This window comes from Medicago sativa, chromosome 5 (genome assembly GCF_051527215.1).
Source record: "Medicago sativa cultivar Bolivia chromosome 5, Bolivia_mono, whole genome shotgun sequence".
Classification (NCBI taxonomy): domain Eukaryota; kingdom Viridiplantae; phylum Streptophyta; class Magnoliopsida; order Fabales; family Fabaceae; genus Medicago; species Medicago sativa.
Genome location: NC_140753.1, coordinates 29,812,287 through 29,838,371, shown reverse-complemented (window position 1 = coordinate 29,838,371; position 26,085 = coordinate 29,812,287). Strand labels below are relative to the sequence as shown.

The 26,085-nt window shown below is 39.1% G+C and overlaps 1 pseudogene; it reads left to right on the top strand.

Annotated features, from left to right (window-relative positions):
- Positions 1-9,735: 9,735 nt before the first annotated feature.
- LOC146921639 (uncharacterized) lies at positions 9,736-15,982 on the top strand (annotated as a pseudogene).
- The last annotated feature ends 10,103 nt before the right edge of the window (positions 15,983-26,085 follow it).

The window sequence follows — 26,085 nt, the reverse complement described above, 5'->3', positions numbered from 1 at the left end:
TTGATTACTTGTTTTACAAGTCATGTAAATAATTGTTTGTGAAATAAAATGCCAAATATGCCTAAAAATGTATCATAACTCTTGACTTGAATATGTCCCTATAATTTCCACATTGTGGCTACAATAAAGTCTTTTGAAAATTGCTATGATGAGAGAATTATAGGTCATATGTATATTGAGAAGTTGTGGTAAATTTTTAGTGTATTTTGACACTTTATTCTTGTTGATTTTACCACTTTTGTTTAACACTTTCTCGTCTTATTTCTCTATCCTATTATATCTTGTGCCACTAACCCCTTCATTTCATGTTTCATACATTCCATAAGCACATGTCATTCTTTAGCTTTAGTTTTATTTCTTGCCATTTAAATTTCATGCAAAGACTTAGCATGTAAAAAACTTAGGGATTTTTGTACTTTACTTCATGCAATTTTAATTCCTTGCAAGACCATAGAATGTAAACTAGGGCATGATGTAAAGGACAATGGACTCTAATGATGTACACCAACACAAGCACCGACACATGCACACACCTCACGTGGATACTTTAGATGTATGCTTAGGGAATGTATGCTTAGATGTATGTTTAGGAGCCTTGAAACTTAGACCAAAATTCTCTTTTCAAAAAAATATGAACAACTTCACTCAAATCATTTTTCCAAATAAACCTTGGGATCAAAATCCCATTGTATTTCCCCTTTATTTTTCTTAAACAAAAACTTTAATGAATTCTAACAATACTTAGACTTTCTTTTGCAAAATGACTAATTCAACCTCATATTTTCACAATCTTATGCCCTTGAGGCCTCTCTCTCTCATTCTTCAAACTTCCATTTTCAAACCTAAAATCAACCAACAAAAACAAAAACATTTTTGGAAGAGAACTACGATGGATTTGATCCCTTAAAAGGGTACGTAGGCAAGGAACCAATATTCCTTCAATTCAAATAAAATAAAATTCAAACATCTTCTTCTCCCTCCAATTCTTCACTTAGTAAACCCTTAGGGGTAAATAAAACTTTCAATTAGCATTTAAAAATAAAGCGCGCGTGTAGAAAGTAAAGACGGTTCCTATAGGATACTATAGTCGTTATGGGTGCCTAACACCTTCCTGTAGCGAAAACAACTCCCGGACCTCGATTCTCAAGGGTTTTGCTTATTTTTCCCTTCCCAAGAAAAAATGAGATATCAAAGGTTAAAAAGGTGCAAACTTAATCAATGTTTGACACCCGAAAAACCAAGATAAAACAGCAGGCGACTTCACTGGGGAGATTCGAGAGTTACGCCTAGTCTTTATTTCCACGCTTGCGCTTTTGTTTTTACTTGCTTCTTTTTTCTTTCTTATGTGAATAATTGTTTAAATTCTTGCAAACGTGTGGGGTGAGAATATCAAAAGCCCTACACCCGGGCTGAGTGAACTTAAGATTTAGGGGGGATATAATCGACAATTCATTCTGAGGGTTGCCTCGTGCATTGGATTATGCGATCAATCCCACATAGCTGAGGCATTTTGGGGGTGATGTTGTCGGCGCGTGTTTGTCGCGTTTAGGCACTTTGCTTCCGATTGTTCTATGACGCTATGAACTATAGATAACCGAACCCATCCATGGCCATTTTCTAGGACGTAGTGCGGAGGCTAAACCGAGTGTTGTCTCGAGTTTTAGTCGTCACGCGATACTACGCTCAAGTTAGACCTTCTACGGATAATCATGGAGCGAGTGCTTGTCTCATGGCACCATGATATACGTCGGAGAGTTTGCAACTTGGGAACCTTTTCAGAACCCGGTTACTATTTCCCAAAGCCCTAGTTTCACCGGACACCGTGTCCACCCTCGACTCCTTGACTTTGAATCTTAACCCTCCATGTTTTCTCCGTACTTGAATGTGATCATGCATACATGCATACATGCATAAAACTTTTTTCCATGCATTTATCGAAGGGCTTAGACAAATTGAATTTTTAAACATTGTAGGGATGGGGAAGACTAAGTCCTACAAGTTCATGGAAGTTGATTTGGCTAGTTTGAGTGATTTGGCACTCAAGGTCGAGGATCCGACCGGTTTCCGACACCGTTATGGGGACTTACTTACTATTCTCCGGACTAATGTGGATGAGAAGCTGGTGCACACTCTAGTATAGTTATATGATCGAGAATATCGGTGCTTCACTTTTCCCGACTTTCAGTTGATACCTACTCTAGAGGCTTACTCTTCTTTGACAGGTTTACCTATAACCAAGGGAACACCTTTCACAGGTCTTGAGCATCCTCCCATGCCTTTGGTTATTGCTAAAGACCTCTATCTCAGGACCACCGATGTCTCCAAGAATCTTGTCACCAAGGCTCACGTCCGAGGGTTCACTTCAAAGTATCTGCTTGAAAAGGCCAATCTCAAAACCACTTGTCAGGACACTCTCGAGGCTATTCTTGCACTACTTATCTATGGGCTTATTCTCTTTCCGAATCTTGACAACTTTGTGGATATGAATGCTATCATGATCTTCCGCTCCAAGAATCCGGTTCCTACTTTGCTGGCGGACACATACCATGCTATTCAGGATCGATCCGGCAAGGGTCGTGGATACATTTTCTGCTGTGTACCTCTCCTATATAGGTGGTTTATTTCACACCTTCCGAAGTCCTTTCATGATAATCCAGAGAATTGGACTATTTCACAGCGGATTATGGCTCTCACCCCTAATGAAGTGGTTTGGCTCACTCCTGCCGCTAAGGTTAAAGAAATTATCTTTGGTGGTGGAAAGTTTCTTAATGTACCTCTTCTTGGTACCCGGGGTGGAATCAACTACAATCCGGAGCTCTTTTTCTATTCCTAATAATGTTTACAAAAGCTCTAATTTGTCTAAAATCCTTCAATAATACAAAAAGAGTCTTTTACATTTGCATTTGTACATATCATGCATCATATGCATCATCGGTCACAAATGGCTTCCCGTGCTCATTGTCTCCTGGTTCCTCTGCTGCAGTCTGAAAAGTGGCTTGTGCTCGATCTGATGTTGTATGCTGAATTACTCCCAACCCTACTTGCTAAAGGGCATTGCGTCATCAGACCAGGCAAGCCTCTGCCTACGGCATTGCCTCCCAGGTTCCGACAAGATCTCAAATGTGAATTCCATCAGGGCGCTCAAGGCCATGATGTTGAAGGATGCTATGCTCTGAAATATGTTGTAAAGGATCTAATGGACAGGGGATGGTTGACTTTTGAAAACAGTGTCCCGCACGTCCTTGACAATCCACTTCCAGATCATGGGGCTGTTAACATGATTGAGGCTTTTGAAAGAGTCTGTGATTTTGACGAAGTGGAAATGTTTCAGGTTCCTCAAGAAGCTCTCGCTTTAGATGTCCGTAATATTGCTACTCCTCTGGTATCGTTACATGTCAAGCTCTGCCAAGCTTCCTTGTTCAGTCACGATCATGCTTCCTGTTCAGGGTGTCTTCAGAACCCCATAGGCTGTTGTGTGGTGCAAGATGATATACAGAGCCTAATGGACGATAAGTATTTGGTTGCCAGCGACGTCTGCATGATTGTGCCAGTATTTCATGATTCCCCTGTTGGGAGTGCGCCTCAGACAAAGAATGTTGAACCCTTAGTAATCAGGTTACCTGGCCCGGTATCTTATGCCTCTACTCAGGCAATCCCTTACAAGTATGATGCAACTATGATTGAGAATGGGGTGGAAATACCTCTAGTATCCCCAGCTACAGTTGGTAATATTGCTGAAGGAACTACAACTCTGAGAAGTGGAAAGGTTCGTCCACCCTTGTTCCAAAAGAGGGTTGTTACACCTGTTGCCACAATAACTCCACCAGTTGCTCCTCCTGTTGACAAGAACGCCAGCCCCTCAGGCCAGTCTATTGAAGAGTCTAATCTGGACGAGATTTTGAGGCTCATCAAAAGGAGCGATTATAAGATTGTAGACCAGCTGCTGCAAACTCCGTCAAAAATATCCATCTTATCTTTGCTCCTGAGCTCAGAAGCCCACATGAAAGTGTTGATGAAGGTGCTGGAACAAGCCTATGTTGACCATGCAGTCTCCGTGGATCAGTTCGATGGAATAGTGGGTAACATTACTGCCTGTAATAATTTGTGGTTTGGTGATGATGAAATTCCTGAGGCAGGAAAACACCACAACTTAGCTCTGCATATCTCAGTACACTGCAAGTCTGACATGATATCCAACGTGCTGGTGGACACTGGATCATCCTTAAACGTAATGCCTGAGTCTACACTGAGACAGTTGAGTCATCATGGAATTTCTCTAAGGGGAAGCAGTTATCTGGTTAAGGCTTTTGATGGATCTCGTAAAGATGTTCTTGGAGAAGTAGACCTGCCAATCACCATTGGTCCTGAGATACTCCAGATCACTTTCCAGGTCATGGACATCAATGCTTCTTACAGTTGTCTCCTTGGAAGGCCGTGGATTCACGACGCTGGGGCAGTAACTTTTACTCTGCTCCAGAAACTCAAGTTTGTAAGGAATGGTAAGCTTGTTACTGTACATGGCGAAGAAGCGTATCTGGTTAGCCAAGTGTCATCTTTCTCTTGTATTGAAGCAGGGTCCGCTGAACGGACGTCATTTCAAGGCTTGACTGTTGAAGGTACAGAATCCCGAAGAGGTAGTGCTGCTATGGCCTCGTTGAAAGACGCCCAGAAAGCTGTTCAAGAGGGGCAGGCCGCTGGCTGGGGCAAAGTGATACAGATCTTGGAGAACAAGCGCAAAGAGGGCATTGGGTTCTCCCCAACCTCAGGCGTGTCAACAGGAACTTTCTATAGTGCTGGGTTTATCAATGATATTGCTGATGATGCTGCTGGAAGTAGTTATGTGCCCATATTTGTTGTACCAGGGGGCACTGTGAGGAATTGGGAAGCCATTAATATTCCTTTAGTCATGCATGCTTCCATGTAATGTGTCTTGTTGCTCATGTTTTCTTTGTTTTCAAAATAACAATCCTTTCGCTCTGCCCAAGGCGAAAGTGATGTCTTTATAAGGGCATGTTTGTTTCGGCATTGCCGTTATTAATAAAAATTGTCGTCTTTTCCATGACTCTTTGCTTTTTCATACTTTTTAGTGCCTTTTTCCTTGGAAATAATGGTAATGCCAGAAAAAACCAAAACGTTTGTATTTTCTTATTAATTTCAAAAATCTGAATGAAAAACGTTTTTCTAAAATCATCCCAATCATATTGTGCAGATTGAACCATAATAAACCCGTTGAACACAGTGACCCTACGGTTCCTCCAAGTTTTGAATTCCCTGTATATGAAGCTGAAGATGAGGATGATGATGAAGAGATACCATATGAGATCACCCGACTGCTTGAGCAAGAAAGAAAAGCCATTCAGCCTCACCAGGAAGAGATTGAGCTTATCAACCTGGGTACTGAAGAGAACAAACGAGAGATCAAGATTGGTGCTGCACTTAAGCCAGAAGTGAAAAAGAAGATTACTCTGCTTCTCCGTGACTATCCAGATGTCTTTGCATGGTCCTATGAAGATATGTCGGGTCTAGATCCCAAGATTGTGGAACATCGGATACCGACAAGGCCTGAATGCCCTCCTGTAAAGCAGAAATTGAGAAGGTCTCGTCCAGACATGGCTCTTAAGATCAAGGCTGAGGTACAAAAGCAAATTGATGCGGGTTTCCTCATGACAGCCGAATATCCAGAGTGGATTGCCAACATTGTACCAGTACCAAAGAAAGATGGGAAAGTTCGAATGTGTGTTGATTACAGAGATCTGAACAAAGCCAGTCCGAAAGATAACTTCCCATTGCCTCATATTGATGTACTCGTTGACAGTACTGCTCAGTCTAAAGTGTTCTCCTTTATGGATGGTTTCTCTGGCTATAACCAGATACGGATGTCACCTGAAGATAGAGAAAAGACGTCCTTCATTACTCCATGGGGAACATTCTGTTATAAAGTAATGCCGTTTGGCTTGATAAATGCTGGTGCAACCTATCAAAGGGGTATGACTACTCTATTTCATGATATGATTCACAAGGAGATTGAGGTATATGTTGATGACATGATTGTGAAGTCAAGTGATGAAGAGCAGCATGTTGTGTATTTGAAAAAGATGTTTGAAAGATTGAGAAATTACAAGCTGCGGTTGAATCCTAACAAATGTACATTCGGTGTAAGGTCTGGAAAGTTGCTAGGCTTCATTGTCAGCCAAAGAGGCATTGAAGATGATCCTGACAAAGTCCGAGCCATCAGAGAAATGCCGGCTCCTCAAACCGAAAAGCAAGTCAGAGGTTTCGTCGGACGCCTGAATTACATCTCAAGATTTATATCTCACATGACTGCCACTTGTGGACCAATTTTCAAATTGCTTAAAAAGAATCAGCCTGTTATTTGGAATGATGAATGCCAGGAAGCTTTTGATAGTATTAAAGAATACCTGTTAGAACCTCATATCCTTGTCCCGCCAGTGGAAGGAAGGCCTTTGATTATGTATCTGTCAGTGTTAGATGATTCTGTGGGTTGTGTTCTCGGTCAACAATGTTGGAACAAAATGTGTTTAACAATGAACCTTAAAGAGTTTTGATGATAACAAGGTATTAAAAATTATAAATTGGACTAGCTAATATTTGTTCAAGTGTACAGGACCATAATTAAAAAGTTACATCATCATTGGTTCTGAATGAGCAAATAAAGAGCAAGGAAACAACAAAATTTGAAGCTTGGACGCTCCTGAAGGCAACTTGCTACTGAAGAGAAAAAGCGCTCCTGAAGTTAAGTCGCTTCTGAAGTAAGAATAGTGCTCCTGAAGAATAGTGCTCCTGAAGACAAGAGGTCCAGAAGTCATATCATCAGAAGCTGCAGAAGCTGCCTCATCAGAAGCCATTTCACCAGAAGCTGAATATCAACTGGATTTGCAAAGATTCAAGAATTGAAGAATTATCACTGCAAAAGCTGTCTATTGGATTCGAAAACACAACAAAGGATTAGTGGAATTTTGCAACGGTCATTTCAAAGGTGTTTGAAGGCATGTGCTTGCAATTTGGACGAAAGCGTTGACATTTGTACGAATTGTACAACCACGTTCTCCACTACTCTGTTTTGTGTCCACGCTACAAGACAAGAAAACAGCTCCAGAATACGGCTTCGCCTGCATAGATGTTCCTTTGGATAAGGAATGGATTTCAAATTAGTTCTTCATAGGACAACAACCAAATCAGGCAAAAGATCAAAGGTGAAAGATCAAGCTTCAACAACGACTCTTTGGTGTGCTGGCAATTTCACAACGTCTCTTTCACACCTCTATATAAAGGAGTGAAGACCTAGAGATTTGGCAATGCTGAACGACAGACTCTCAATATTTTTATAAGTGCCAAATCTCTGCTGAAATTGTTCTGCATTCACTTAGAATTTCTGTGTCTCAAAGTCATTTCTTAGAAATTCTTAAGTCCATTGAGTCTGTATCTGATTTGTATTGTGAGCACCTCTGATTGTATATCAAGTGTTCAACCTTAAACAATTTTCTGTGTAATTTTGTTTAGTTAGGAAGTCTCTTGCAGTTGTGCTTGAGCAGGAAGTCTCTTGATTCTGTTCTTGAGCAAAGGAAGTCTCTAGCTTGTGTGCTTGAGCAAAGGAAGTCTCTTGCTTGTGTGCTTGAGCAATTGTAATCAGATATTACTCTTAGTGAAATCTCCTTGGAAGTGCAAGGGGGACTGGACTACTTTCGGATTGTGGAAGGAACCAGTATAATTGCTTTGTGTCGTTCTTCTTCTCTCTCTCTGTTTTATTCCGCTGCATTTAGATTCTGATTATCACTTCAGAAGCTGTCTCACTTAGCTTCTGATCAGTGTGTTCAGTTTTAGGAGAAACGAAGAATTTTTCAAAAACACAATTCAACCCCCCTTCTTGTGTTTTTCTCACCTTCAATTGGTATCTAGAGCCTGGGTCTGTTGTGAAACACTTAACCGTGTAACAGTCAAAGATCTGAGAAAAACATGTCTGGTCCTATTCCAACTCCTACTGGTTCTGGTGATACTAGCTATAAAAATGTTTCGCATGATTATAGTGATAGTAAAAAATCCAGTGTTGGAAAGATTCCAAAATTCAATGGAGATGCTGGAGAATTTTCTTGGTGGAAGACCAACTTTTACAGTTACATCATGAGCCTAGATGAAGAATTATGGGATATTCTGGAAGATGGTGTTGGTGATTTAGTCCTCGATGAAGAAGGAGCTGCTGTGGATAGAAAGAAACATACTCCTGAGTTGAGGAAACTCTACAAGAAGCATCATATTATCAGAGAAGCTCTTGTCACTGCCATACCCAAAGCAGAGTACATGAAGATGAGTGACAAGTCCACTGCCAAAGCTATGTTTGCTTCTCTCAGTTCAAACTACAAAGGCAGCAAGAAGGTCAAAGAAGCTAAAGCTCTCATGCTTGTACATCAGTACGAGTTATTCAAGATGAAGGACGATGAAACTATTGAGGAGATGTACTCAAGGTTTCAAACCTTAGTCTCTGGGCTACAGATTCTGAAGAAGAGCTATGTTGCTTCTGATCATGTAAGCAAGATACTCAGAAGCTTACCTGCCAGATGGAGACCAAAGGTGACTGCCATTGAGGAAGCTAAAGATTTAAACACTTTAAGTGTCGAAGATCTTGTTAGTTCTCTCAAAGTTCATGAGTTAAGTCTTAATGAACATGAGTCTACTAAGAAGAGTAAATCAGTAGCTCTTCCATCCAAAGGCAAGTCATTAAAAGCTCTCAAAGTGGTTGAATCTGAAGAGGAAGAACAGTCAAGTTCAGATTCTGAACCAGATGCTGCTGAAATGACCATGCTCTCAAACAGACTTCAGTATCTGGCCAAGAAGAACAGAAAGTTTCTCGCTAGAAGGGGTAACTCCAGAAGCTCAAGGAAAGAAGATCAGAAGGGATGCTTCAACTGTAAGAAGCCTGGACACTTCATTGCTGAATGCCCTGATCTTCAAAGAGAAAAGTCAAAGGACAAGTCAAAGAGGTCTACATTCAAACCAAGCAAATTCAAGAAGCAGATTAAGCAGAGTTTAATGGCAACCTGGGATGATTTGGGAAGTGAATATGGATCTGATAAAGAGGAAGCTGATGAAGATGCAAAGGTAGCTGTTGGGTTGGTAGCAACAGCAACTTCAGAAGCTGGATCAGATTCAGACTCAGAAGATGAAAATGAGGTATATTTCAAAATTCCCAGAGATGAACTTGTTGAGTCACTTAAAGAACTTCTTACACATTTTGAAGTAAGAACCAATGAGTTGAAGGATTTCAAAGAAAAATATGCTGATTTGGTAAAACAGCAAAAATCAACTCTATTGGATCTGAAAGCTTCTGAACAAGGACTTAGGGGCTTTGACTTCATGTGTAAAACGTATGAAGATCAGCTCAGGTTCTTATGTCAGAAGCTATAAGATAAGTGTAATGAAAAATCTTTAAGTAACCATGAAATTGCTCTTGAAGATTTTATTATATCTGGCATTGACAGAAGCAGAGTGGCTTCTATGATTTATAGCATTTACAAGAACAATGGCAGAGGAATTGGTTTTCCAGAAGTGAAACTTGAGAAAACCAATCTAAAATCTTGTTGTGAATGCATCAAGGAAGGTCTGAAAACCTTCTTTGTACCAGAAGGGGCTGAGTTGGAAACTGTTGTTCAATCAGAACCTGAAGCTTCTAGTTATAAGGCTAAGATTACTTCAAAGCCAAAGAACTCTAAGTCAAAGGCTATGATTAAATCTGATTCCAAGATTTCAAAGGTTAGGATCCTGAAAAGATCAGAACCTATTCCTCAGAGTCTGGTGAAACCAAAATCTGAGGCTCTGAAGTCTAAGTTTCAGAAGAAGACAATTACTGCTTCTGAAGTACCAAAACCTAAGGTGTTGGTTAATCAGAAGCAACCCAACTCACAACACAAGGTACAAGAAGTGAAGAGTAAAGCCTTAAGTACTAACCTTCCAGGACCCATAGGACAATGGGTACCTAAATCTAAAAATGTCAATGATGCAGGTATGTCTAAGAGCAGTGCCAAAGCAAAGATCATGGTAACTAGACAGCGGTTGCTCAAGACACATGACAGGAGACAAGTCCATGTTCCTCAGCCTAACAATGAAAGAGGGAGGAAATGTGAAGTTTGGAGGCAACCAGTCAGGCAAGATCATAGGTACAGGAACTATTGGTAATTCCTCTACCTCAATTAATAATGTATGGTTGGTAGATGGTCTTGAACATAACCTTTTGAGCATTAGTCAATTTTTTGATAATGGTTATGATGTGCTTTTTGAAAAACCCAACTGTATAGTAATCAACAAGGAAGACAAATCCATTGTGTTCAAGGGAAAGAGAGTTGACAATGTCTATAAAATCAATTTTTCTGAACTGGCTGATCAGAAGGTGATTTGCCTACTATCAGTGAATGATAAGAAATGGATGTGGCACAGAAGGTTGGGACATGCTAACTGGAGGTTAATCTCTAAGCTTAGTAAGTTACAACTTGTGAAAGGGCTACCAGACATTGACTATCATTCAGATGCACTCTGTGGTGCATGTCAAAGAGGGAAAATTGTGAAATCATCTTTTAAAACCAAAGACATTGTTTCAACCTCAAGACCTTTAGAATTACTCCATATTGATTTATTTGGACCAGTGAGTACTGCATCCGTATATGGAAGTAAATATGGATTAGTCATTGTTGATGATTACAGCAGATGGACTTGGGTGAAATTCCTGAAAAGTAAGGATCATGCATATGAGGTATTCAGTAACTTCTGCACACAAATTCAAACTGAAAAGGAGTCAAAGATTTTGAAAATCAGAAGTGATCATGGTGGAGAATTTGAAAATGAGCCATTTGAAGCTTTTTGTGAAAAACATGGAATCATCCATGAATTCTCTTCTCCTAGAACTCCACAACAAAATGGGGTTGTAGAGAGAAAGAATAGAACCTTACAAGAAATGGCCAGAACCATGATCCATGAAAACAATTTGGCTAAACATTTTTGGGCAGAAGTAGTGAATACAGCATGTTATGTTCAAAACAGGATCTATATTAGACTTATTTTGGAGAAAACAGCATATGAACTCTTTAAAGGAAGAAAACCCAATATCTCTTACTTTCATCAATTTGGATGTACATGTTACATTCTGAACAACAAGCTCTACCTAAAGAAATTTGATGCCAAGGCCCAAAGAGGAATCTTCTTAGGTTACTCTGAAAGGTCAAAGGCATACAGAGTGTATAATTCAGAAACACTCTGTGTTAAAGAATCTATGCACGTTAAATTTGATGACAAGGAGCTTGAAGATAAAACTTCAAAGCAAGATGAAAGTTTCGCAGAGATACAGGTTCCTGAAGCTACTCCAGAACCTGATCAGATAGCTGAATCTGAAGATAGTCCAGAAGTTGAACCCACATTAGAAGCGCAAGATGAAACTGCTTCTGATGAAGCACAAGATGGCTCACATCAAGCAGATCCTCCCAGAAACACATTCAAACACAAGTCTTCACATCCTGAGGAGCTAATCATTGGAAACAAAGATAGTCCAAGAAGAACAAGATCACATTTCAGACAAGTAGAGTCAATGATTGGACTAATCTCAATGATTGAACCTACAACAGTTGATGAAGCACTTTCAGATGATGGATGGATCCTAGCTATGCAAGAAGAGTTGAATCAATTTCAAAGAAATGATGTGTGGGATCTGGTACCCAAACCTCAACACAAGAACATTATTGGAACAAAATGGGTATTCAGAAACAAGCTGAATGAGCAAGGTGAAGTAACAAGAAACAAAGCCAGACTTGTTGCACAAGGGTATAGTCAACAAGAAGGCATTGATTACACTGAAACGTTTGCTCCAGTTGCAAGATTGGAAGCAATCAGGTTACTTCTTTCCTATGCAGTTAATCATGGCATAATATTATATCAAATGGATGTCAAGAGTGCATTTCTCAATGGTGTCATAGAAGAAGAAGTGTATGTCAAGCAACCTCCTGGATTTGAGGATATTAAATATCCTGACCATGTTTTTAAACTGAAGAAATCACTATATGGCTTGAAACAAGCTCCCTGAGCTTGGTATGATAGACTAAGTAATTTCTTAATCAAGAATGATTTTAAAAGAGGACAGGTTGATACAACACTCTTCAGAAGGACCCTTGGGAAAGATATTCTTGTTGTGCAAATATATGTTGATGATATAATATTTGGTTCTACTAATGCATCTCTTTGCTAGGAATTTTCTAAGTTAATGCAGGATGAATTTGAAATGAGCATGATGGGAGAGCTGAAGTTCTTCCTGGGCATTCAAATTAATCAATGCAAAGAAGGAGTCTATGTTCATCAATCTAAGTATACAAAGGAGCTTCTGAAGAAGTTCAAGCTTGAAGATTGTAAAGTGATGAACACTCCAATGCACCCTACGTGCACCTTAAGCAAAGAAGATGAAGGAGCTAAAGTTGACCAGAAGCTGTATAGAGGTATGATTGGTTCTTTGTTATACCTCACTGCATCTAGGCCAGATATTTTATTCAGTGTATGCTTATGTGCAAGATTCCAATCAGATCTTAGAGAATCTCATATGACTGCTGTCAAGAGAATCTTCAGGTATTTGAAAGGAACAACTAATCTTGGACTCCTTTATAAGAAATCCTTAGATTATAAGCTAATTGGATTCTGTGATGCTGATTATGCTTTTGATAGGATTGAAAGAAAGTCAACCAGTGGCAATTGTCAATTTATGGGTGATAATCTTATATCCTGGGCTAGCAAAAGACAAACAACTATTGCTATGTCTACAGCAGAAGCAGAATACATTTCAGCTGCAAGTTGTTGTACACAACTACTTTGGATGAAACATCAGTTGGAAGACTATCAGATAATTGCTAACAGTATTCCCATTTATTGTGATAATACTGCTGCTATTTGTTTGTCTAAAAATCCAATTTTGCATTCAAGAGCTAAGCACATTGAAATCAAACACCATTTTATCAGAGATTATGTTCAAAAAGGAATTTTAGATATACAATTCATTGATACTGAAAATCAATGGGCTGATATATTTACTAAGCCTTTAACTGTTGAAAGATTTGATTTTATAAAGAAAAATTTGAACATGCACTTTGTATCTGATTAAATGCTTGCTTGCTCCTGAATAGGATTTTAGGTTCTGAAGTTAGTTCAGAAGCAGTAGTCCATCAGAAGCTCTTTATTGAGGTTCTGAGGAAAACTCGCTTCTAAATAGTTGAATTAGTGGAAACGTTGGGAGTTACTTTTTAAAGTAACTTCTGGCCCACTAACTTGATAGTTACTCTGAGAACTTCTGACGTGGCCTGTATGTGTTGGTGTATAACTAAAAGGGCAATGATGATTTAATAGCTTTGAAAGTACTTTTCACGCGCCCCCAATTTTGTCATTAATGTTATGTTTGTTTGTCTCTTTTGAATTGCAATCGTTTTACTTTTAACACTTTGTCAATTCACACACTACTCACTCACAACAAACATATTTGCTTTCAAACCTCTTGCGAAGTAAGCGCATTCTCTCAAACCTAGAACCCTTAAATATTCATCTTCTTCAAATCTTCTTCAATCATCATCAAATGGCATCTTCAAGCTCAAAAGTTTCAGAATCTACCTCAAACATGCAAAGCGCACCAGAATCTGGGTCCGTCTACAAAGAGAAGACTATGGATATTCCATGGAAATCCTTAATAGTTCAAGTAGAATCACCGGTGGATTTTGCTTCACTCAAGAAGTACAAAATGAAAATGGAAGGATTGATAGAAACTCAGAAGCTGTCTGAGTATTTCAAGATGCTAAATGGGCCAACGTATGTGAACTTGGTCAAGGACTTTTGGTTAAGAGCTGAAGTGTACAATGAAAAGCCTGCAAAAGTCGTAAGCAAACAAGCTGGGTCAAAGAAAGGGGAAATGACCATGGATATGAATCCTACATCATTTGATAGCTTAGAAATAAGGTCTGAAGTGATGGGCATTCATATAACCATCACTGAGAACGTTATAGCTAAAGCTTGTAGAATGAATGCAGAGGGAAGATTCCAAGAAATAGTCAAGAAGGAAGATGTCCTGCTAAAAGGTTACTACAACACTCTTCTGGGTGGAAAGAAAGATGCCAAGCCTTCAGAAATAGAGATTCACAACAGGATGTTGGTGAAATTCAGTAATGATTGCTTCTTTCAAAGAGCAGGAGGGTCTGATCAACCCAACAACCAACAGAAGCTAGCAATTTACTTCATGACCAATCTGGAAAAGATAAACTTCCCAAGATATGTAATGGATCATCTCTGCTGGGCTATAAATGAAAGCACTATTAGAGGAAGAAAACAAGTACCCTATGGAAGATTGCTGTCTGAAATCTTTTATCAAGGAAGGGTGCTGGATTTCTTGAAAAAGACAAGGAGTGCTTCTGATAGATGCTTTGAAGTTTCTACTGCTAAGAAGACTATCAGTAGCATAACATTGCACTCCATGGGTCAGTTCAAGAACGCCCCTCAAGATGAAAAGTGGTTGGAGTTGACCACAGAAGAAACTGAGATTATCAGGGACTTTCCTTCCATCTTTGAGGAAAGCAATCCTGAAATCTTAGTCAAATCAGTAGCTGAGTACGTCCTGGAGGAAGATGCTAGCCCTCAGGAGGAAGCTGCTCCTAGAAAAGAAAAGAAAGTCAAGGGAACTACTGCATCAGTAACTGCTACTGATAAGGGCAAGCAACAAAAGGTTGCTAAAAGGAAGAGAGGGAAAGCTGAAACTGTTTTCCACAAAGAAAAGATGGAAGAAGCTCTGGATGAGCTAGAAAAAGAAGAGGCTGAGCCCAAGCTGAAAAGGAAGAAGGCTCCTGTTGATATGAAAAGCTCTATGGTTGAAGTGAGTCCAGCCATGAAGAGAATGGCTAAGGAACGTTCTGATGATTATCTAGCAAATTGGCGAGAAGAAAAAGCTTTGAAGGAATTTGCTGATGCTGATAATGTAGAAGTCAAGGAAGTGGCAGTTCAAGCTTTGAAGAAAGTTGGAACCTCAGAAGCTATTCTAAAAGCATCAGATGCTACCATGTCAATAGCTGGCTCTTCAGTCAAGGTAATTCAGATTCCAGTTACCTCTACCCCCATTTCATCTTCTTCATCACAACCACCTGCACCTGAACCTACAGAAGACACTTCTGTTTTAGACAATCTTGCTCTCCACTACTCAGGTGAGCTACCCAAAGTTGTGTCAAACTCAGAAAAAGCCTCTGAGACAACTCCAGAAGCAGCTGCTTCTGATAAAGTTGTTTCAGAAAGCCCCCATCAACAAACACCTGAACCACACAAACCCACAACACCCCCACAATCACCAATAGTAACCATTGACCCCCAACTCAACAATCAAACATCAACTTCACCACGACAACCACCAACTGAAACTGACTATCAACAACCAGAACACTCACCAGAACCAACTCCCATGGATATTGACAACTCTCAAGTCAATGTCCAATACCTAACCTCTATCGCACACATTGCTTCTGACTAGCCATCAACCTCAACCCAAACTCAACACTTAACCATTCCAGTTTCTAGCCCTGTTCAAGACCTTGAACTTAGTGATTCTGATCTTGAAACCCTTGAACAACCACCCACAAACATCCTGGAATCTGGATATATTAATGCTGAGCTTCTCACAATCCTTTCTCAAATGCATAATCTGGTGGATCAAAGAAGGACAATTGATCTCACCAGTGCATATGAAGACTCCTGGGCATCTCTTCAGAATAGAGCTGCAGAGTTAATTGAAGACATAAAAGCTAAGTGCATCAGAATCAAGCAAGCTTCAGTCAGAAGGCTTATGGAAAATCTGAAGCAGAATCTCAGAGTTAGAAGTCCTACACTGCTCCTGGCAAACCAGCCCTTCTTCTCAGAAATGGACTACTTGACCAGAGACGCAAGGATATGTAAGCTTCTGAAGAAACAGATGGCATAGCAGCAGCGAGAGGCTAGAGAAAGGGAACAGGCTCTTCTCCAGAGGCAACAATATCTTGAAGAACTGTTGCAGAAGAAAATTGAAGAAATGGAGAAGATGAAGAAACAACAACAAACCAACCCTTAGTTGCACACCTTTGTGTTATTTTTTGTTTGTTGTTTGTTTTAAATTCTTAGTCCTTGCTTCTGAAACTGTCTTGTTTTATTTTCTCAATGCTTCTGAATGCTTAATAGTTCTGACTGCTTAGCTGCTTCTGATTCATATAATGCTTGGATATTCTTGTTCATATACATTGCTCTGATTTATTTAGTTAATTTCCTATTATACTCTCTCATGTTTGAGTTTTTTTTTTCTCAAATCTTTTTGTCTTTTATGCTTACTTTTATTTCAATTCTTTTTGATAATGACAAAAGGGGGAGTATATGTGATAAGTATTTAAAGGCTCTGAGCCCCATTAATGGTATTTGAAATTTTTTTGAAAAACTTCTATCATTTTTTTTACCTTATTGGTATAAGCTATGAACGAAAGAAGGAGTATCAAAATTCAAGTAAAATTAATTGAACCATTCTTCTTATCTATAAGTTAATTCTTTCAATGATTCAATTTTTTAAGCTCTGATAATTTTATTGTGCGAAAAATGAATTTAATTAACCTGGATAGAACTTAGGGGGAGCTTACAAACCTCACCTTAAAGACTATCAGACTCAGGGGGAGTTTGAGCTTACAAACCTCAGATTCTGAGCTTACAAACCTCAGAACCCCAAAGTCAACTTGTTAATTAGATTAACAACAATTGATCAATTTTTAAATACTTTTGTTTGTCATCATCAAAAAGGGGGAGATTGTTGGAACAAAATGTGTTTAACAATGAACCTTAAAGAGTTTTGATGATAACAAGGTATTAAAAATTGTAAATTGGACTAGCTAATATTTGTTCAAGTGTACATGACCATAATTAAAAAGTTACATCATCATTGGTTCTGAATGAGCAAATAAAGAGCAAGGAAACAACAAAATTTGAAGCTTGGACGCTCCTGAAGGCAACTTGCTACTGAAGAGAAAAAGCGCTCCTGAAGTTAAGTCGCTTCTGAAGTAAGAATAGTGCTCCTGAAGACAAGAGGTCCAGAAGTCATATCATCAGAAGCTGCATCATCAGAAGCTACAGAAGCTGCCTCATCAGAAGCCATTTCACCAGAAACTGAATATCAACTGGATTTGCAAAGATTCAAGAATTGAAGAATTATCACTGCAAAAGTTGTCTATTGGATTCGAAAACACAACAAAGGATTAGTGGAATTTTGCAACGGTCATTTCAAAGGTGTTTGAAGGCATGTGCTTGCAATTTGGACGAAAGCGTTGACATTTGTACGAATTGTACAACCACGTTCTCCACTACTCTGTTTTGTGTCCACGCTACAAGACAAGAAAACAGCTCCAGAATACGGCTTCGCCTTCATAGATGTTCCTTTGGATAAGGAATGGATTTCAAATTAGTTCTTCATAGGACAACAACCAAATCAGGCAAAAGATCAAAGGTGAAAGATCAAGCTTCAACAACGACTCTTTGGTGTGCTGGCAATTTCACAACGTCTCTTTCACACCTCTATATAAAGGAGTGAAGACCTAGAGATTTGGCAATGCTGAACGACAGACTCTCAATATTTTTATAAGTGCCAAATCTCTGCTGAAATTGTTCTGCATTCACTTAGAATTTCTGTGTCTCAAAGTCATTTCTTAGAAATTCTTAAGTCCATTGAGTCTGTATCTGATTTGTATTGTGAGCACCTCTGATTGTATATCAAGTGTTCAACCTTAAACAATTTTCTGTGTAATTTTGTTTAGTTAGGAAGTCTCTTGCAGTTGTGCTTGAGCAGGAAGTCTCTTGATTCTGTTCTTGAGCAAAGGAAGTCTTTAGCTTGTGTGCTTGAGCAAAGGAAGTCTCTTGCTTGTGTGCTTGAGCAATTGTAATCAGATATTACTCTTAGTGAAATCTCCTTGGAAGTGCAAGAGGGACTGGACTACTTCCGGATTGTGGAAGGAACCAGTATAATTGCTTTGTGTCGTTCTTCTTCTCTCTCTCTGTTTTATTCCGCTGCATTTAGATTTTGATTATCACTTCAGAAGCTGTCTCACTTAGCTTCTGATCAGTGTGTTCAGTTTTAGGAGAAACGAAGAATTTTTCAAAAACACAATTCAACCCCCCCTTCTTGTGTTTTTCTCACCTTTAAACAAGACGAGACCGGAAAGAAAGAACATGCTATCTACTATCTGAGCAAGAAATTCACTGACTGTGAGACCCGGTATACAATGCTTGAAAAGACTTGTTGTGCTTTAGCTTGGGCTGCTAAACGTCTGCGTCATTATATGGTGAATCATATAACTTGGCTGATATCCCGAATGGATCCAATCAAGTACATCTTTGAAAAGCCTGCTGTTACTGGAAAGATTGCACGGTGGCAGATGTTGTTATCTGAATATGATATTGTGTACAAAGCTCAAAAAGCAATCAAAGGAAGCATCCTTGCTGAGCATCTTGCTTATCAGCCTCTTGACGACGACCAGTCATTCAAGTTTGATTTCCCTGATGAAGAGATTATGTATCTAAAAGCAAAAGACTGTGAAGAACCACTGATCAATGAAGGGCCGGATCCCAACAGCAAATGGGGATTGGTATTTGATGGTGCTGTCAATGCGTATGGTAAAGGAATTGGGGCCATTATTGTAACTCTGCAAGGGCACCACATTCCTTTCACTGCACGAATAACTTTCGAATGTACGAACAATGTGGCTGAATATGAGGCATCCATCTTGGGCATTGAAGAAGCAATTGACCTGAGAATCAAGCATCTTGGCATCTATGGAGACTCCGCACTTGTTATCAATCAGATAAAGGGTGAATGGGAGACTCATCACGAAAAGTTGATCCCTTACCGTGACTACGCAAGACGTCTGTTGACATACTTTACAAAGGTTGAGCTGCACCATATCCCTCGGGATGAAAACCAGATGGTTGATGCCCTTGCTACTTTGTCTTCCATGTTTCGTGTGAACCACTGGAATGACGTGCCCGTAATCAAGGTGCAACGTCTTGATAGACCCGCTCACGTGTTTGCTATTGAAAATATCCCAGATCAGGCTGATGAAGATGTGAACGGCAGAAAACCTTGGTATTATAACATGAAACAGTTCTTGCAGAAACGTGAATATCCACCGGGTGCTTCCAACAGGGATAAAAAGACCTTGAGAAGATGGGCTAGTAGATTCCTTCTGGACGGAGAAATCCTATACAAGAGGAATTACGACATGGTCTTGTTGAGATGTGTTGATGAACAGGAAGCTGAGAAATTGATGCATGATGTGCATGACGGTACCTTTGGGACCCATGCTACAGGTCACACTATGTCGAGGAAACTGTTAAGAGCCGACTATTACTGGATAACCATGGAGCGTGACTGCCACAAACATGCTAAGAGATGCCACAAATGTCAGATCTATGCTGATAAGATTCATGTGCCTCCACATGCCTTCAATGTTATCTCTTCTCCTTGGCCTTTCTCTATGTGGGGTATTGACATGATCGAAAGAATTGAACCAAAGGCTTCCAATGGACATCGTTTCATTCTAGTGATAATTGACTACTTCACCAAGTGGGTTGAAGCTGCTTCATATGCTAATGTGACCAAGCAAATGGTAGTGAAGTTTATCAAGAATAACATCATCTGTCGATATGGTGTTCCCAACAAGATCATCACTGACAATGGTTCCAATCTGAACAATAGCATGATGCAAGCTCTATGTGAAGAATTCAAGATTGAACATCACAACTCTTCTCCTTACATACCTCAGATGAATGGTGCAGTTGAGGCCGCCAATAAGAACATCAAGAAGATTGTTCAGAAGATGGTCACTACCTACAAAGATTGGCATGAGATGCTACCTTTTGCCTTGCACGGTTACCGCACTACAATGCGCAGTTCAACCGGGGCAACTCCTTTCTCTCTGGTGTATGGTATGGAAGCAGTTCTCCCTCTGGAAGTGGAGATTCCATCTCTTCGAGTGATCATGAAAGCAAAATTAACTGAGGCTGAATGGTGTCAGAGTCGGTACGATCAGTTGAATTTGATTGAAGAGAAACGCATGGATGCTATGGCTCATGGACAGCTGTATCAAGTGCGAATGAAGAATGCCTTTGACAAGAAAGTCCGACCTCGAGAATTCAAGGAAGGTGAACTTGTATTGAAAAGGAGGATAAGCCAGCAACCCGACCCAAGGGGCAAGTGGACACCTAACTATGAAGGTTCTTATGTTGTCAAGAAGGCTTTCTCTGGTGGTGCTTTGATCCTTACACACATGGATGGTGTCGAACTTCCGAATCCTGTTAATGCCGATACAGTCAAGAAATACTTTGTCTAAAAAGAAAAGAACAGCGTGGTAGGTCGAAAACCCGGAAGGGCGGCCTAGGCAAAAATGCGCTTCCCGATGGATCGAAAACCCGAAAGGGCGGTCCATGCAAAAGTTAGGGACAAAAAAAATGAATATGAAAAAGCTCGCTGAGATTGTACGCAACTCAGGCAAAAATGAGCGTCTCGATGAGCCGAAAACCCGAAAGGGCGGTTCATGCAAAAATGAGATTGATAATAAAAGACAAGTAACTATATCTGGCAAATCACCATCACCCCTTGGGGCATCTGCAACTGTCAATGATCGTCTTCATCAGAAGCTTCTATACTTGTGAATTCAAAATTTCTATGAAATGTAGCGGTCATCGTGTTCAATGTACCACCAACCAATAAAATTACCATTTTCCAAGCTTTGTAAATCTGTGGAGTTATGCCTTTGGCTGACTTTCACTCTTCTACGTCAATTTGAGCCTGTACTTTTGTTTGAAATTCTATTTTCTTTCTATTTTCAATGCTATATACAAGATATTTCCTTCCTATTTGATAATGTCAATATCTGAAACAAACATCTTTGGAAATTGAAAAATCTTTTTCTGTCTATTTTGAAAACAAACATGGGCAATAGGGTACATTCCAGTGAAACATACATGAATAAGTGAGTGTCAATGTCTATTTCCATACATGTTACAGGCAGGTGGTTCCCCAGGATGATCTGTGGTCAATGGCAAGAATGAAAAAACAGAATGAAAAGTGAAAAATGCAAAAGAAAAGCTCGCTAGGTTGAAAACCCGAAAGGGCGGCTTAGGCAAAAATGAGCACCCCGCTGATTGGCAACCTATGAAGGCAATTCAGGCAAAAATGGGGCAATGAAAAGAATTTATTCCCGGTGAATCGAAAACCCGAAGGGCCGTTCAGGCAAAAATGGGATTGAAAAATGAAAGAACGAAAATAATATGAAAAGCATTGACCACAGATGCGAACATCCAATGTTTACCCAGCACTGACCCGCCTAACAATGGCGACCTGTACCAAAGAATCTTTCAAAGTTCCCTTTTCTGCAGATTTTGTATATGTGATATGATATGTTGCCCTCAGCCATGGTTTCGATACGTTTTTTCAACGACAGTCTCTCCAAATAAGATTTCCATGTGAATATGTTATAGCACGAGCCACTACGTGCCCAATCTTCCAATGTTTTGTCTGCCTCTGTGAAATTTCTCTGTTAAACTACAAACCAATCATGCATTTCAAGCATTCATACATGCATAATCATGCATTCTATATGCTCATACATTTGATGATATTGTTGTGCCATACATACATGTTGCATTTCCAATCTTAATTTCAATTCAACTCAATCTCAAACTTCCAATTCAATTCACTTTCAACTCTCAATTCAATGTTTATGTCTATGTCCATGCCCGTGTCTCTGTTAAACTCTCAATTCAATGTCTATGTCTATATCTATGTCTACGTCTCTGATTGTTTTCAACTTTCAATATCTCTTGCAATATCAACTTTCAATCCAATTCAATGTCTCAATCAATACTAATCCACTCTCAAATTTGCTTTTGGGCCAACAACAATGGTCATGTCTATCTTCAAATCAAATCAATATCAGTCAACCCTCAATTTGTATCTTGTTGAATCAAACCTTCAAAGCATTTTGCTATATGTCTTGCTCTTGGTCAAGTGGCTAGTTCGATCCAAAGAACAGCTTGTACCTGCTTACAAGCCTATGTTTCCGGTCAAACGACAAGTTCGATCCAAAGAACAGTTTGTACCTGCTTACGCTTTGTTATTGGTCAAACGACAAGTTCGATCCAAAGAACAGTTTGCACCAATCTACATGTTGTGATATTGATCAGGCAGCAAGTTCGATCCAAAGAACAGCTTGTATCAGCCTTCTGTCCATGTCTCCAGGTCAAACAGCAAGTTCGATCCAAAGAACAGTTTGTACCTGCCTATCTGTTTATGTTTTCAATCAAGCGACAAGTTCGATCCAAAGAACAGCTTGTATCTTTCTATATGTCTATGTTTCCGGTCAAGTGCCAAGTTCGATCCAAAGAGCAGCTTGTACCTATCTTGTATTTCTATTTCCAGTCAAGCGGCAAGTTCGATCCAAAGAACAGCTTGTACCCATCTCTTGTTTGTATTTCTTGGTCAAGTGGCTAGTTCGATCCAAAGAACAGCTTGTACCTATCTTTTGTCCCCTGGTTTGTCTACCCTGTCAATGTCTACCTAAATCCCCAGTGATATGACATGCTTTGGAGACTCCAGTTGTTTGTCTTGCATTCATAATCGAAATGTTGCATGGCATTCATATTTTGAAAATGTGAGAAGCGTATTTTTATGCCAAAAAATAGTGCAAATGTTAAATATTTAAGTATCTTCGTCCCGTCAAATCAAAGACTTTGTCTCTTGACTCTCCGGACAAAGAAACTTAAATAGGGGCAGCTATTATACCCTAATTTTGGGCCTAAAAATACTGACTCAATTCTTTTTTCTCTTGCATGATAAAACTATCCAAAGGGTTTTTCTTGCATTTCAAGTCATTTGAATTGTCTTTGATCAACTGCATCTTTCTCTGCATCTTATTTCAATATTATTTGCAAAATTCATGAAAAAAGGGTATTTTAGTCATTTCCTGCATTCAAACTCCTTTTAGTCCTTGAAAGTTGTTTGTGTCTTTTCATTTGATTTGTATGAGTCATTGTTTCAATCTCATGTTAAAGTCCATTTCAAAAGTTACATTTGAAGTCATTTTGAGTCAGTTTAGCCCCTAGGGGCATTTTAGTCATTTCCAGTGTCAAAACTCTCTCTCTAATCCCTAAAAATTGTCTCTGAGTCCTTCGATTTGATTTGAATAAAGTCTTATCTTAATTCCATGTCAAAACCCTTTTAAAAATTGCATTGGCGTCATTTCGAGTCATTTTAGTCCCTAGGGGCATTTTGGTCATTTCACACAAAATTTTAACAGAGAGAGGTTACTTTGAAGTACCTCATTTAGTAGTTGGTTCATTTTAGTCCGTTTTGTTATTTTTAATCGTTTCACTTTACGTTATTTTCCATTTACCAATTTTAATTCAATTTTATTTTAATTTTCATTTTAGTCCTAAAATTTCTAATAATTGCATTTTTAGTCCTTTTTCCATAATTGCAGTTTAGTCCTCAAGTTTTAGTTAATTGCAGATCAGTCCAAAGAGTTTGTTATGAGTCCAGGTCTACATGGCGCAAGCTCATTGGTCCAGAGGGCACACTTGGCACCTATAAAACAGTGCCAACTCAAGTCAAAGTCAAATTCACCATTCCAAAAATGCCACATCACAAACAACTTCCACAATTTCTCTCTCCCCTAATAGAATCTAAATCCGAAATCCTCCAAGAACAAAGATGAAGATTCATCTTCATCCTTGAACCCTAATCCATCAATTTTCCCAGAATCGTCGCAATCAAAGCTTAATTCGTTCGAATTGATCACTGATTTCACAGCAATCAAGCAAATTCATCCGAATTCAACACAAACTTCCGTCAATTCCAGAAAACCAAACACCAATCCGAGTTAGTTACAGATCGTAACAAACTCTAATCAGCTCCAAAAGAACACAAAAGCCAGAAGTACAAAAAGGAAAGAACACAAAAGCCAGAAGCACGAACAAGGAAGATATTGACTTGATTCTGGATCACACTTCACAAGATTCGAAGAATCTCTGAATTTTCCTTTCAATTCGTCTCAAATCTCCGAATCAAACTCAAGGTAAGCTCGTTCCCCTTCTTTCTTTGTTTAAGTGCGAATTTTTGTTCGGTTAGATTCTTGTAGATCTAGGGATGTTGAGACTTGATATGCGAAAATCAAGGCCAGAATTGGAACGAGGAGGATGAGACGAATGCTTTGATGTAAAAAGATTTTTGAAAACGTAAAAAAAATGCTCCGGTAGGGTGGCGCCGCCGGCGAACCACCGCACCGGAGCAACCTCCGTTCATTTTCTCCGTTCGTCTGTTTTCAGAGTCTCTCTCTCTAAAGATAACTTAGAGAGAGAAGGAAGTGTGAATTGTGGTGTTTTGTGTTGTTGCATTGCTTTTATACCCTCTGTTCCCCCACGCGCGCGCGTACGCTGTGCTCCCATGCTCCCTATACGCTTGGATAGTGGGATCTAGGTTTTGGAAGATCTGGATCAATCCAACGCCTCTGAGGCTCCTGGATGATCCAGATCCATCCATATGCGTGGGCTTGGGCCTATAACCTGTTTGTCTTATGTTTTTGCAGATTTCTTTGCTTTTTCTCACACTATTTTTGCTAATAACGCCTCTGATAGGCTCTAAATCCTTTGAAAATTTTCTAAAAAAATTGTGAATACTTCTTAATGCGTTTGTGATAATTTTGTGGTGTTTTTACATAATAAAATTGGTAAAAAATAATGTGATATGTTTCTTGCTTATTTTGTGATGTCTTGTGTTAAATCTTGTGAAAAATTGCATGATCTTGATTTCAATCTTGATGCATGATATTGAATTGTGACATGTGAATTTGTGATGAGTTTACCTCTGTATTACAAGTAAACCAAGTATTACATAGCGTTTTAAAACAAAAACGCTATATTTTACCGGTGAATGCGTTATTTTAAACGCCTTTTAGATGGCGTTTATTATTGAAAGCGCTATCTAAGGATAATCTATGCTAGCGCTTTTTGAGAAAAAGCGCTATCTAAACCTAGTGTTACATAGCGTTTTAAAACAAAAACGCTATTTAATACTGGTGATTACGTTATTCAAAACGCCTTTTAGATGGCGTTTATTACCGAAAACGCTATCTAAAGTTAATCTTTGCTAGCGCTTTCTGAGAAAAAGCGCTATGTAAACACTGCTTTAGATAGCGCTTTAAACAGAAAAAAGCGCTATATTACTTTTACCAGCGCCATTTATAGTAGCGCTTTCAAAGCGCTAGCTAAAGCAAAAAAAAAGCGCTATATAAGCCCATTTTTGTAGTAGTGTGTACACCGACACAAGCACCGACACATGCACACACCTCACGTGGATACTTTAGATGTATGCTTAGGGAATGTATGCTTAGATGTATGTTTAGGAGCCTTGAAACTTAGACCAAAATTCTCTTTTCAAAAACATATGAACAACTTCACTCAAATCATTTTTCCAAATAAACCTTGGGATAAAAATCCCATTGTATTTCCCCTTTATTTTTCTTAAACAAAAACTTTAATGAATTCTAACAATACTTAGACTTTCTTTTGCAAAATGACTAATTCAACCTCATATTTTCACAATCTTATGCCCTTGAGGCCTCTCTCTCTCTCTCTCTCATTCTTCAAACTTCCATTTTCAAACTTAAAATCAACCAACAAAAACAAAAACATTTTTGGAAGAGAACTACGATGGATTTGATCCCTTAAAAGGGTACGTAGGCAAGGAACCAATATTCCTTCAATTCAAATAAAATAAAATTCAAACATCTTCTTCTCCCTCCAATTCTTCACTTAGTAAACCCTTAGGGGTAAATAAAACTTTCAAATAGCATTTAAAAATAAAGCGCGCGCGTAGAAAGTAAAGACGGTTCCTATATGATACTATAGTCGTTATGGGTGCCTAACACCTTCCCGTAGCGAAAACAACTCCCGGACCTCGATTCTCAAGGGTTTTGCTTATTTTTCCCTTCCCAAGAAAAAATGAGATATCAAAGGTTAAAA